The sequence below is a fragment of the Nerophis ophidion genome, linkage group LG02, assembly GCF_033978795.1.
Source record: "Nerophis ophidion isolate RoL-2023_Sa linkage group LG02, RoL_Noph_v1.0, whole genome shotgun sequence".
Classification (NCBI taxonomy): domain Eukaryota; kingdom Metazoa; phylum Chordata; class Actinopteri; order Syngnathiformes; family Syngnathidae; genus Nerophis; species Nerophis ophidion.
This window is the reverse complement of record NC_084612.1, coordinates 76,103,044-76,118,581: the sequence shown is the minus strand read 5'-3', so window position 1 is coordinate 76,118,581 and position 15,538 is coordinate 76,103,044.

The following is a 15,538-nucleotide window of genomic DNA, read 5'->3' as shown; positions in this document are numbered from 1 at the left end:
CATATGTCCCGGCAAGAAATCTGCGTTCAAAAGACTCCGGCTTATTAGTGATTCCTAAAGCCCAAAAAAAGTCTGCGGGCTATAGAGCGTTTTCCGTTCGGGCTCCAGTACTCTGGAATGCCCTCCCGGTAACAGTTCGAGATGCTACCTCAGTAGAAGCATTTAAGTCTCACCTTAAAACTCATTTGTATACTCTAGCCTTTAAATAGACCTCCTTTTTAGACCAGTTGATCTGCCGCTTCTTTTCTTTCTCCTATGTCCCCCCCTCCCTTGTGGAGGGGGTCCGGTCCGATGACCATGGATGAAGTACTGGCTGTCCAGAGTCGAGACCCAGAATGGACCGCTCGTCGGGACCCAGGATGGACCGCTCGCCTGTATCGGTTGGGGACATCTCTACGCTGCTGATCCGCTTGAGATGGTTTCCTGTGGACGGGACTCTCGCTGCTGTCTTGGATCCGCTTGAACTGAACTCTCGCGGCTGTGTTGGAGCCACTATGGATTGAACTTTCACAGTATCATGTTAGACCCGCTCGACATCCATTGCTTTCGGTCCCCTAGAGAGGGGGGGTTGCCCACATCTGAGGTCCTCTCCAAGGTTTCTCATAGTCAGCATGGTCACTGGCGTCCCACTGGATGTGAATTCTCCCTGCCCACTGGGTGGGAGTTTTCCTTGCCCTTTTGTGGGTTCTTCCGAGGATGTTGTAGTCGTAATGATTTGTGCAGCCCTTTGAGACATTTGTGATTTGGGGCTATATAAATAAACATTGATTGATTGATTGATTGATCCGTAGTATCCCGCCACACTCTTGGCCGATACACTACTGGATGGATGGGATAGAGATCTCCGACTCCTGAGAAGGGAAGGGAGGCAGCTCATAACCGTAGGCGACTTCAAAAGGAGACATACGTGTGGTCAAGGAGGTAAGAGAATTATAAGAATACCCCACCCAAGGGAAGTGGGGGGGGGGGGACCAGACCAGGACAAAGGGTGTCGGTGGCACACACAGTGGAGAGCCGCCTCAAGGTCCTGGTTAACCAGCTCCGTCTGGCCCTTGGTCTGGGGATGATTAACGGATGAAAGGCTGCGGGTGGCTCCCAATGCCTTGAAAAAAATCCTTCCAAACCTGGGAAGCGAGTTGAGGCCCCCGGTCCGAGACCAGGTCTGAGGGACACGATGTAGGCGGAAAACATGCTTAACCAGGGGAGTTGTGCAGTCTTGAGGGAAGTAGGTAGTTTGGACAAGGAAATAAAATGATCCATCTTAGAAAACCGGTTGACAACATCGAGAATGACTGAGTTGCCCCAAGAAACCCACGAGAAGTTTCGTATGAGAGCAGGTGTGTGACTTTAACAGGCAGTGGGTGACGTTTACCATGAATTGATTAACGTGGACCCCGACTTAAAGGCCTACTGAAGTGAGATGTTTTTACTTAAACGGGGATAGCAGGTCCATTCTATGTGTCATACTTCATCATTTCGCGATATTGTCATATTTTTTGCTGAAAGGATTTAGTAGAGAACATCGACGATAAAGTTTGCATATTTTGGTCGCTAATAAAAAAGCCGGGTTGTGGAGCTCCTCACATCTGAACATTGTTTACAATCATGGCCACCGGCAGCTAGAGCGATTCAGACCGAGAAAGTGACGATTTCCCCATTAATTTGAGCGAGGATGAAAGATTCGTGGATGAGGAAAGTGAGAGTGAAGGACTAGAAGGAGAAAAAAAAAGACGAGGGCAGTGGGAGCGATTCAGATGTTATTAGACACATTTATTAGGATAATTCTGGTGATTCCCTTATCTGCTTATTGTGTTACTAGTGTTTTAGTGAGATTATATAGTAGCTGAAAGTCGGAGGGGTGTGGCCACGGGTGTGGTGACCGCCAGTGTCTCTGAGGGAAGCCAAGTTTCTCGATGAGGCGAAGCGAAGGCAGCCGTTGGATCCGGGCTGAGATTTTTTTTTTTCCCCCTCCTCCTCGGTGGAAGAATCCCACGTTCTGGGGCGGCCGGTCGAAGGAAGCAAGAGAGTCCGCAGCTGCCTCTTTGACAGATGCACGAGGAACGATGCAAGCTCTCCGCTCATGTAGCGGCACGGCGTAGTGGGTAGAGCGGCCGTGCCAGAAACCTGAGGGTTGCAGGTTCGCTTCCCACCTATTGACATTGAAATCGCTGCCGTTGTGTCCTTGGGCAGGACACCTCACCTTTGCCCCCGGTGCCGCTCACACTGGTGAATGAATGATGAATGATTGGTGGTGGTCGGAGGGGCCGTAGGCGCAAACTGGCAGCCACGCTTCCGTCAGTCTACCCCAGGGCAGATGTGGCTACAGATGTAGCTTACCACCACCAGGTGTGAATGAATGATGGCTTCCCACTTCTCTGTGAGCACTTTGAGTATCTAGTAATAGCAAAGCGCGATATAAATCTAATCCATTATTATTATTATTATGTCTACAGTAAGAGCTGACTTATTACCACAATTTTCTCACCGAAACCTGCCGGTTGACATGTGGTAGGGAACCATGTTCGCTTGACCGATCTTTTCCATAGTAATGCGTCACGTCATCTTTCGAGAAGGAAACACCGGCTGTGTTTGTGTTGCTAAAGGCAGCCGCAATACACCGCTTCCCACCTACAGCTTTCTTCTTTGATGTCTCCATTATTAATTGAACAAATTGCAAAAGATTCAGCAACACAGATGTCCAGAATACTTTGGAATTATGCGATGAAAAGAGACAACTTATAGCTGTGAACGGTGCTAGACCAAAATGTCCTCTACCATGTGACGTCACGCGCAGGCGTCATCATACCGCGACCTTTTAGCAAGATGCTTCCGCGCGAAATTTAAAATTGCAATTTAGTAAACTAAAGCGGCCGTATTGGCATGTGTTGCAATGTTAATATTTCATCATTGATATATAAACTATCAGACTGTGTGGTCACTAGTAGTGGCTTTCAGTAGGTCTTTAAGTAAAAACAATATATTTCCTGCATTGAACTTGCTGAGCTTCTGACGCTGTCTTGTTGACATAAAAAATAATATCAAAAGTAACGTGCCACGTTACATCACACGTGTCCCGAGAAGTCTGATCCGGTACAATTAAAGAATCTTATATGTGTGAATGTTAGTATCCATCCATCCATCCATTTTCTACCGCTTGTCACACAGTTCAAATAAAGCCTGGCGAAGGCGTGCAGTGGGTGTTAACGCGATGTGATTTCTTCCCGGTGTTCTGAATGTCAAAGTGAAGAAATTGAATGAAGCGTGGCTAAACGGCGGGAGCGACTATCAAAGGCAGCATCGAGAGATACACTATATTGCCAAAAGTATTTGGCCACCTGCCTTGACTCACATATGAACTTCAAGTGCCATCCCCTTCCTAACCCATTGGGGTTCAATACCACCTTTTGCAGCCATTACAGTTTCAACTCTTCCGGGAAGGCTGTCCACAAAGAATTTTTTACAATTCTTTCAACAGTGCTATGGCGAGCTCACACACTGATGTTGGTCGAGACGGCCTGGCTCTCAGTCTCCGTTCTAATTCATCCCAAAGGTGTTCTATCGGGGTTCAGGTCAGGACTCTGTGCAGGCCAGTCAAGTTCATCCACACCAGACTCTGCGATCCATGTCTTTATGGACTTTGCATTGTGCACTGATGCACAGTCATGTTGGAAGAGGAAGGGGCTGGTTCCAAACTGTTCCCACAAGGTTGGGAGCATGCAATTGTCCAAAATGTTTTGGTATTGACAGAAATAGATTTCTACATATATCCATGTTTGAATGGGTTGTACTTGCATAGCGCTTTTCTACCTTCAAGGTACTCAAAGCACTTTGAGATTACTTCCACATTTACCCATTCACACACACATTCACACACTGATGGAGGGAGCTGCCATGCAAGGCGCCAACCAGTACCCATCAGGAGCAAGGGTGAAGTGTCTTGCTCAGGACACAACGGACGTGACGAGGTTGGTACTAGGTGGGATTTGAACCAGGGACCCTCGGGTTGCGCACGGCCACTCTCCCCACTGCGCCACGCCGTCCCTAAAAGTTAATTCTTTTCTCCATAGTCATATTTCAAATAACTGGTGTTCCATCTTGTACTCTGTTTATCTTTTCCCTATCTCATGACCGATGGTACACTGTAGACGACCTTGAGCTTGGAATGCAGGAGTAGCAATACTCCTTCTTCCTATTTATTTCTGTCTCCAGCTGAGGAAAACAATAGATAAGTGTATTCGCTCTGTAGGGGGGGCTAGTGGCGTATTGAAAAAGGCAAGACTTCCGTAGTGTTTTCAGACCACTTTGGGCGATGCAATTTGAGTGTGTTGTTCATAGATTGGTCCCTCCAAAGCTTTGGAATAAAATGTCAAAATATCTATTTTGTCTAGGATTCATTTAAAATCAGCTTATGTGTCATCAAAAGAACTTGTGGGTGACCAGCAGCTTAAATTCCCTCGGAGGAACATCTGGTCCAAACGCAACAGTATCCTGGAGCATTCAAAGTTCCTTTCACTGTAACTAAGGGGCCAAGCCCAACTCCTGAAAAACGACCCCACATCATAATTCCTCCTCCATCAAATTATGTTCTCCTGGCAACCTCCAAACCCAGACTGGACCATCAGATTGCCAGATGGAAAATCGTGACTCCAGAGAAGGCGTCTCTGTTGCGATCTGCTGCTCAGATCTTCACGTGTTTGTTTTTTCATTCTCAGTCTGACCCATTTATTTCCTGTTTTTGTCCATCACTATGGTTACACATCAGTCCACCTGTTAGTCTCGCCCCGCACACCTGCTACTAATTTTCACCCTCCTATTTAAGCTCACCTTTTCTGTTTACTCATTCTCGGATCCTAATTTGCCCACGCGCATCAGTGACGACTCTCATCATTCGTATGTATTTTCTCGCTAGCTCTCACGCCAAGCCACTTTATTGTCTAGCTTTCATGCTAAATGTTTTGTTTACTCTTTTGTGTCCTCGTACCAAGTTCTAGTTTTCCTTGTTTTATCCTAGCTTTCACGCTAGCGTCTTTTGTTTACTTTTTCTCTTTACACCAGTATTTTTGTTCATAGACTTTTGTTATTAAATACCCTTTATCTTACCTATGCTGTGTTCTGCTTCGACGCATCCACGGGAAAACCACACCGGCATTACAATGCCGAAGAAGAGTCATCACAGTAGGATCCGAGCATTAAAAAGTTTTTCCGCGTCTGGCAACCACGAGGAGACCTTCGACGAAGGCACATGGAGGGTATTCCGAGCGATGGAGGCTGAAACTCTCCGATGCAATCCAGACGAAAGCATGATGTGGGACCTGGAGGGAAGACTGGTTCCGATCGATGCTTCCGGGAGCGGTGAGTTTCCCTCCCGCAGCGCTCGCGCTCGTCCGCGTAGGCGGAAGCCGCGAAGTATGGCTTCGTCGGGCGACAGAGACTTGCCCACTCCGTGTCTCCCTCCTCACGAACACAGCAACCTACAGTCAGCACACAAGACCCCTACACCATTGTTTGGGGACCCAATAACACACTTTGCTAACAGTTTTACCGACTGGGCAAATTCCCAACTTGTGTCCCGCGCAGATGACGTCATTTCGTCGACGCCCCCCGGTAACGCAAGCCCGTCCTCCGATGATGACGTCATCAACAAGGAATTTTTGGGGGAAGATTCGTTTTCTCAGCCATTTTCAAATGACAATAACATTAATAATAATATACAAAAGTATCAGGATATTTTTTCTTATTATTCTAGTCAACCTCAGTCACCTAGTTTTTCTTCTAACCCACCGTTTAAACCTCATTCTCTGCCCAAGTCCAAGGTTTTTTCTCCCTTTTCAAAGGGACACTCTGGACAATATAGAGGGGAGGGGTCTGCCCGCCTCCAAACCTCCCACCACCCTCCCTTATGGTCAGTCCCTGACCACAGGGAACGGGTCTGGGATTCCCGTCTGGAGGGGGGGGCTATGGCCTATAGCTGTGTTGCGGAGGTAGGGCAGACGCTACCTCTTCTTAAAACTGCTAAACAAAAACCTCCATGTAGGCCACCTTTACCTGTTTTTCGGCCCGCTAAACGCTTAGCTCCTCCTAGTAGACCTCCTCCACCTGTGTTTCCCCCGGCCAAGTCTCAAGGGCCAAGTAGACCACCACCGGTCTTTACCCCTGTTATACCACTACGGCCTCCTAGACCTCCACCGGTGTTCTCCCCGGTCAAGTCACGCCCTCTTAGACCTCCTCCACCTGTGTTCCGTCTGTGCCCTAGTTCTAGTTTTAGTCACAGTCTCTCTCAGAGTTCGAGTCCCAGCCTTCTTCGTAGCCCATGCTCTAGTCCTACTCGTAGACCGACTTGTAGACTGAGTCGTAGTCCAAATCCTGGTCCGAGTTTCCGTTCTGATTCTAGTTGTAGTCCTAGTCTTTCTCGTAGTCCTAGTTCCACTCGTAGACTGATCCGTAGTCCGAGTCCGGTCCCGAGTCTTGTTTCTTGCCTTTGTAATATTAGTACTGATTCCCCTCGTGGTCTTAGTCCGAACCCTAGTCCTTACCCAAGTTCTTGTCCGAGCCCCAGTGTTACTGTAAGTCCTAGTCTTTGTCCTAGTCCTTGTCCGAGCACCAGTTTGATTGTTAGTCCCAGTCCTTGCCCAAGCCCTAGTTTGACCGTTTGTCCTAGTTCTTGCCCAAGCCCTGGTATGACTGTAAGTCCTGGTCATTGCCCAAGCCCTTCTCAAAGCACTAGTGTGATTGTAAGTCCTGGTCCTCTCTCAAGTCCTTGCCCGAGTCCTAGTGTTTGTCTTATCACTCATCATAGTCCTAGTCCTGCTCACAGCCAGTCCCCTAGTTCTCCTCGGCAGACCCCTGTGCCTGCTCCTCGGCTGAAGCCGACTCCTGCTCCTCGGCTGAAGCCGACTCCTGCTCCTCGGCTGAAGCCGACTCCTGCTCCTCGGCTGAAGCCGACACCTGCTCCTCGGCTGAAGCCGACACCTGCTCCTCGGCTGAAGCCGACACCTGCTCCTCGGCTGAAGCCGACACCTGCTCCTCGGCTGAAGCCGACACCTGCTCATGACTCTGACCTGGTTTTCACGCCAGAATTAGACTCTGACCTGGTTTTCACGCCAGAATTAGACTCTGACCTGGTTTTCACGCCAGAATTAGACTCTGACCTGGTTTTCACGCCAGAATTAGACTCTGACCTGGTTTTCACGCCAGAATTAGACTCTGACCTGGTTTTCACGCCAGAATTAGACTCTGACCTGGTTTTCACGCCAGAATTAGACTCTGACCTGGTTTTCACGCCAGAATTAGACTCTGACCTGGTTTTCACGCCAGAATTAGACTCTGACCTGGTTTTCACGCCAGAATTAGACTCTGACCTGGTTTTCACGCCAGAATTAGACTCTGACCTGGTTTTCACGCCAGAATTAGACTCTCGCCTGGTTTTCACACCAGAAAATGTTTCTAGCCTTGTTCTTACGCCAGTTTCAGACTCTAAACTGGTTCTCACGCCAGCACAAACTCCAAGGCTGGAGCCCACTCCGGTACCAGCACCACGACAGGTACCGGTGCCAGCTCCGTGCCGCCCAGCACCGGTGCCAGCTCCGCGCCGCCAAGCACCGCCGACGACGGGGCTGGAGCCCACACCAGCGCCGACGACGGGGCTGGAGCCCACACCAGCGCCGACGACGGGGCTGGAGCCCACACCAGCGCCGACGACGGGGCTGGAACCCACACCAGCACCACCGACGACTACGCCTGCATTCACGTCGATGACGACTCCTGCGGCTCCCAGGCCGCCTCCGACGACTCCTGCGGCTCCCAGGCCGCCTCCGACGACTCCTGCGGCTCCCAGGCCGCCTCCGACGACTCCTGCGGCTCCCAGGCCGCCTCCGACGCCTTCTTCGGCTGCAGCACCCGCATCATCCTCGCCAGCTGCACTCGGGCCTGCTTTGGCTGCAGTCCCCGCACCCTCGTCTGCTGCTTCCAAGCCTGCTGGGATTTCGGTGCTGAGGCGTCGTCCACCACGTCGACCACGGGCGTGGCCTCTGCGAGGTCATCCTCCTCGCCAGATACTCCCTCCTCCATGTCGGCCACGGATGTGGCCGTGCCCGGGTCGTCCGCCTCGCCGGGCACCTCATCCTGCGAGGCGGCCACTAATGTGGCCTTTTCGAGGTCGCCCGCCAAAACTTTTTCGGCAGCAGCGTTCCACCCGCCGCCGCCACATGATGTGTCCTCGGTGGATTCGGGGACATGCGATCTGGCGACCCTCCACCGTGGCCTCCCTCCGCCCTCCCTTCGTTTGTGAACTTTCTGGTTTTGGGGAGGGGGTTCAAGTTTTTGTTTGTTTTTTAAGACATCTGGTATCTGTCTTTTGTTGGGGGGGAATACTGTTGCGATCTGCTGCTCAGATCTTCACGTGTTTGTTTTTTCATTCTCAGTCTGACCCATTTATTTCCTGTTTTTGTCCATCACTATGGTTACACATCAGTCCACCTGTTAGTCTCGCCCCGCACACCTGCTACTAATTTTCACCCTCCTATTTAAGCTCACCTTTTCTGTTTACTCATTCTCGGATCCTAATTTGCCCACGCGCATCAGTGACGACTCTCATCATTCGTATGTATTTTCTCGCTAGCTCTCACGCCAAGCCACTTTATTGTCTAGCTTTCATGCTAAATGTTTTGTTTACTCTTTTGTGTCCTCGTACCAAGTTCTAGTTTTCCTTGTTTTATCCTAGCTTTCACGCTAGCGTCTTTTGTTTACTTTTTCTCTTTACACCAGTATTTTTGTTCATAGACTTTTGTTATTAAATACCCTTTATCTTACCTATGCTGTGTTCTGCTTCGACGCATCCACGGGAAAACCACACCGGCATTACAATGCCGAAGAAGAGTCATCACAGTCTCCACTGTTCTAGAGTCCAGTGGCGACGTGCTTTACACCACTGCATCCAACGCTTTGCATTGGACTTGGCGATGTATGGCTTAGATGCAGCTGCTCGGCCATGGAAACCCATTCCATGAAGCCCTCTGCGTACTGTACGTGGGCTAATTGTGATGTTCACATGAAGTCTGGAGCTCTGTAGCAACTGACAGAAAGTTTATAGAAACAATCTCCATGCCTAAGTGCTTGATTTTATACACCTGAAGCCGGGCCAAGTGATTAGCACTCCTGATTCTGATCCTTTGGATAATACTTTCGGCAATATAGTGTATTATATATCTGTATGGCGGTATTGTCTCAAATACATATCTCCTTTGAAATATATACAGGTAGAACTTGTACTACCCGTATACCATCCAGCCCCACTGACCGCCATGCCTTTGTCTGATAACAGGCTCATGATAAAAGCTATCATAGTTTGGTCAGTGGAATAAGAACCAGGTTGTTGGTCAAAAACTAATGAGCACTCACCGTATTTCCTTGAATTGCCGCCGGGTACATAGTATGCGCCTGCCTAGAATTACTACCGGGTCAAACTCGTTTCGCAAAATAATTAGCGCATGCTTAGCATTACCGCCGGCTCAGGATTAACGCCGGGTCAAACTCGTTTCGCAAAATGTTACTTTTATTAGCGCGTGTCTAGAATATCCACCGGGTCAAACTCGTTTCGCCAAATAATTAGCATATGCCTAGAATTTCCGCAGGGTCAAACTTGTCACGTCACGAGTGACACTTCACCTGTCATCATTTTCAAAATGGAGGAGGCTGATTTCAATCATTTAAAATCGCATAAAGGGAAGAAGATTAAGAGCTATTCAGTAGGATTTAAGGTCCAAGCTATTGAATATGCTAAAAAGAACAGTAAGCAGCTATGCTTTATTAATATACCGTAGCTGCGTGTGTCAAATATGAGTCATTAAATGACTCCCGCCTCCTGGTGGTAGAGGGCGCTAGTGATCCTTCTTGCGACTACTCGGCTGCAGAAGAAGTGACAACAAGCAGCGATCGTTTATTTGTTCCTCTCGCTTGCACTTTTAACATGGAGGATTACATATCTAAAATAAAACTGTTTTCTAAACTGGACTTTCAATGGAAGCAGGAGGTAATAAAGGAAGATCTCCATCGAGACAGAGAGACGTTTAAAACTGAAGAAAGATAAGAAAGACTTCTATAAACAACTTATCGATGCTTTTGATCAGAAGGAGCTGCGCATGGACTTCATTTATAAGTAAAGGTAAGACCATAATAACATTTTTTTTTTTTATCAAATGGGCTTTTCATGATGGTATCCTTACATCACACTCAAATTTATGAACGCAGGCCTAAATTTACCGCATTCCTTTGGTGAACGCCGGAGTGAAAAAAGGTTTTAAATTAATTAGCGCCCCGGCGGCAATTCAAGGAAATACGGTATTAAGAAATTGTTGGCAATAGCCAGACTCACCAGTGAAAGCGGGAAGGTCCCCGCGCTGGCGTGACCTCCCGGACGAGTCACGGTGCTCGTCTGATCGAGGCGCCGGCTGAGGTTGCCGACGTTGGCTGACAGCGTCTGGAAGGCGGCCATTAAATCACGGCGTGATTGTCAAGAGTCTGTCCAAAGCCGGTTTGCGCAGAGTGGAGGCGTTCTTTCTCTGCGGGGTCCGTGTTGGCCAGGAGAGTCTGTCGGTTTAGAAGGACCAGAAAACAAATACAAATAATAACGAAAAAAATCACTCAAAAAAAGATTGAGGAAAAAATAAGCACTGGTGCACACATTAGGTGTGAGAAACGGAAATAGCACACAGACGGTGTGGAGGTAAACAATTAATACTAGCGTGCCGGTACTTTCCTGGCCCGCTTGCAGTCCAGACCTGTCTCCCATGGAAAATGTGTGACACATTATGAAGTGTAAAATACGACAGCGGAGACCCCGGACTGTTGAACGACTGAAGCTCTACATAAAACAAGAATGGGAAAGAATTCCACTTTCAAAGCTTCAACAATTAGTTTCCTCAGTTCCCAAACGTTTATTGAGTGTTGTTAAAAGAAAAGGTGATGTAACACAGTGGTGAACATGCCCTTTCCCAACTACTTTGGCACGTGTTGCAGCCATGAAATTCTAAGTTAATTATTACTTGCAAAAAAAAAATAAAGTTTATGAGTTTGAACATCAAATATGTTGTCTTTGTAGCATATTCAACTGAATATGGGTTGAAAATGATTTGCAAATCATTGTATTCTGTTTATATTTACATCTAACACAATTTCCCAACTCATACGGAAACGGGGTTTGTAGACTGGCCCACCTGCAGTCCAGACCTGTGTCTCCCATTGAAAATGTGTAGCGCATTATGAAGCCTAAAATACCACAACGTAGACCCCAGACTGTTGAACTTAAAGGCCTACTGAAATGAGATGTTCTTATTTAAACGGGGATAGCAGGTCTATTCTATGTGTCATATTTGATCATTTCGCGATATTGCCATATTTTTGCTGAAAGGATTTAGTAGAGAACATCCACGATAAAGTTTGCAACTTTCGGTGTTAAGAGAAAAGCCCTGCCTCTAAGTCGCAGACGATGATGTCACAAGTGTGGGGGCTCCTCACATATTCACATTGATTTTAATGGGAGCCTCCAACAAAAAGTGCTTTTCGGACAGAGAAAATGACAATTTCCCCATTAATTTGAGCGAGTATGAAAGATTCGTGTTTGAGGATATTGATAGCGACGGACTAGAAAAAATAAATAAATAAATAAAAAAACGAGTAAAAAAAAAAGCGATTACATTGGGACGGATTCTGATGTTTTTAAACACATTTACTAGGATAATTCTGGGAAATCCCTTATCTTTCTATTGTGTTGCTAGTGTTTTAGTGAGTTTAATAGTACCTGATAGTCGGAGGTGTACCTCCACGGGTGTCTTGAGGCCAGTGTCTCAGGGGAATCGATGGCAGATGTACGGACGGCACAAGCTCAGTTGATATCCGGTAAGAGGCGACTTTTTAACCACTATTTTCTCACCGAAACCTGCTGGTTGACATTCCGTCGTGTTTCATGTTCGCTTGACCGCGCTTTGATCCATAATAAAGTTTCACCTCTAGGAATTTTAAACAAGGAATCACCGTGTGTTTGTGTGGCTAAAAACTAAAGGCTTCCCAACTCCATCTTTCTACTGTGACTTCTCCAATATTATTTAAACAAATTGCAAAAGATTCAGCAACACAGAAGTCCAAAATACTGTATAATTATGCCGTTAAAGCAGACGACATTTAGCTGTGTGTGTGTGCATAGCGCTCATATTTCCTAAAAACGCGTGACATCCTGCGAACACGTCATCATTACACGATGTTTTCAAGACGAAACTCCCGGGAAATGTATAATTGTAACTTAGTAAACTAAAAAAGTCGTATTGGCATGTGTTGGAATGTTAATATTTCATCATTGCAGAGTTTCCCACACATTCATTTATTTAATGGCGGCCCGCCACGAAAGAATTGTGGCTGCCACAAATAAAAAAAAATGAAAATAAAAAATTTAAAAAAATATATTTTTATTAATTTATTAATTTTTGGGGCTTTTGACTCGCTCGACTGCTCATAAAAGCAATGGGACTCTGTCTGTAAATGGAGCTTGTACATAAATATGTAAATATTATCTAAATATGTATAGAAATATGTGCATAAAGTGTTGTAAGAATATTCCAACTCTGCATTCTTTTTGGTCAACGCTGCTGCCGCTGCCTCACCCATAACCCCCCCGCCCCACCCTCACCTCCGCCCAACCACAAATAGATGCCTGACCTGTGGGAAAGACTGCATTGCAAAGACTGCCAAATAATTAGCATATATCCAGAATTTCCACAGGGTCAAACTCGTCACGTCACGAGTGACACTTCACCTGTCATCATTTTCAAAATGGAGGAGGCTGATTTCAATCATTTGAAAACGCATAAAGGGAAGAAGATTAAGAGCTATTCAGTAGGATTTAAGGTCCAAGCTATTAAATATGCTAAAAAGAACAGTAAGCAGCTATGTTTTATTAATATACCATGATATATAAACTATCAGACTGTGTGGTGGGTAGTAGTGGCTTTCAGTAGGCCTTTAAACTGTACATTAAGCAAGAATGGGAAAGAATTTGACTTCAAAAATTTGTTTTCTCAGTTCCCAAACGTTTACCGAGTGTTGTTAAAAGGAAAGGCCATGTAACACAGTGGTAAAAATGCCCCTGAGACAACTATTTTGCAAAGTGTTGCTGCCATTAAATTCTTGCAAAAAAAAGTTTCTCCATTCGAACATTAAGTATCTTGTCTTTGCCGTCTATTCAATAGGTTGGAAATGATTTATTTCCAGTGGTTCCCTCCAAGTTACGAAACCGCTTTATTATGAAGCTGGCTGTGGCGTGTTCTTTCTGGCGTCACTTCCTGTGTAGGGCGTGTTCTTTCTGGCGTCACTTCCTGTGTAGGGCGCGGTCTTTCTGGCGTTACTTCCTGTGTAGGGCGCGGTCTTTCTGGCGTTACTTCCTGTGTAGGGCGCGGTCTTTCTGGCGTCACTTCCTCTCCGAACTCAGTTTGTAAACGATCAATGAGTCCATACATATGTAAGAGCCGGAAATTAAAGAAATAGATGGCGCACTTACCCGTGTAAAAAAATTATTCAAGGATGGTGTTAGAATAATCATGTATATACTAGGGCTGGGCAAATTAATGCGTTAATTACGAGTTAACTCATCAATCTATTAACGCCGACAATTATTTTATCACACATTTGGGTATGTTGTTTACATGCTTTTATTTTGTTAACGCCTTTTCTTAACAAGCTGGCGTCGCCCGGATGGGCTTCGGCATGGAGGGGCTCTTGGTAAAGATGGAACATTTGGCAAAAATACCGGAAAATTCTGCAAATTTCCTGGCTGGCTTACAGCGTGGTCACTCCGGGATCACTTACGACCGCCAGACAATTCTGGATGTGGATAGATCGGGCCGTTTTGGACTGAATGAGGCGTGCTTGCTAGACCTGCTAGCTAGCATGGGAATACTTTGCCGGCTACATCCAGCGGCCTGTGAAGCAGCGGAGTATATGTGTTGTCTGTCTATTTATGAATAATGCAGACCAGGAGTGTTGGCTGAGTTCTTAACGTTTGCTTTCAGAGCGTGCATATCACAACATACAAGATGCTGTCATGGCGACACAACCTATACCGGGCTACCGCGCATGCTCCTCACTCCTGTTGCATGCTGGGTAGGGTAGTTCTTTTATTCCCTGGCTCATAACATCAAACAATCGGAAAATTCCCATCATATCAATTCCTAGATATGGTCATAATTATTTTAAGTGCACTACGCAGAATAAACACAACATTATTAATATTGCTACTACGGATAATTTGATCAAAAATTCCCTAAAACAGCCCACTACCTATAATATAGGTTTTTTAAACATAAGATCCCTGATAAAAAAAAATGTTTCTGCTGTTACCTCAGAAATTGCCTGTTCAGATGTTATGATTGTGGCTCAGAGATTTGTATGTAGATTATATTTATTTTCCATAACAAACAGAATAACTTAAATACCCTGGCAGTGGCAATAAGCTTAAATGTTTGTATTTACATTTTTGGAGTTGATTTTCATAAAATATGCTATTTAACTGCTACTGTTTAACAAGGACTGATTTAAATTGTGTTTGCACAACAAATGTTTTGGCGCTTTTGTTCATGTGGGAGAATATTCCAATAAAGGTGCACTACACACTACTTTTGAATTCATTATTGGGCTTTGCGTGTACAATGCAGTTAATCGCGATTAATCGGAGAAATAGTGCGATTAACTTAGATTAAATTTTTTTATCGTTGCCCAGCCCTAATTATTACACAACCTTAGTATGCTTAAAGTCTATTGCTATAGTTATTAGCTATTGTGCTCAAGTTAGACTTTTGTATCTGTGCAAGGACGAGACTTCTTATCCGAGGGGTGGCCTCAGCCGCAGATGTTTTTATTGTTTTAGCCCACTAAGAGCCAAGGACTTCAAGGACCTCAACGCAGATAAGACGACAGCACGCAGACGAAGCGGAGACAAGGCGAAATCACAAGGCCGCTAACAGCCAAAGACTTCAAGGTTTTCACAAAGATAAAATAAGTCATATTTTTGGTTCGTCTAATAGTTCAAACAAATTGACATTATTACAATCAGTTGATAAAACATTGTCCTTTACAATTATGAAAGCTTTTTAAAAAAAATCTACAACTCTGCTAGCATGGGGCGGTATAGCTCAGTTGGTAGAGTGGCCGTGCCTGCGACTTGAGGTTCCAGGTTCGATCCCAGCTTGTGCCATCCTAGTGACTGCCGTTGTGTCCTTGGGCAAGACACTTTACTCACCTGCTCCCAGTGCCACCCACACTGGTTTAAATGTAACTTAGATATTGGGTTTCACTATGTAAAGTGCTTTGAGTCACTAGAGAAAAGCGCTACATAAATATAATTCACTTCACATGTCAGCAGACTGGGGTAGATCCTGCTGAAATCATATGTATTGAATGAATACAGAATCCTTTTGAATCGGAAAAAAAATCATTTTTGATTTGATCGCGTTGAAACAAAAAAATCAATATATAATCAAATCGCGACCCCAAGAAT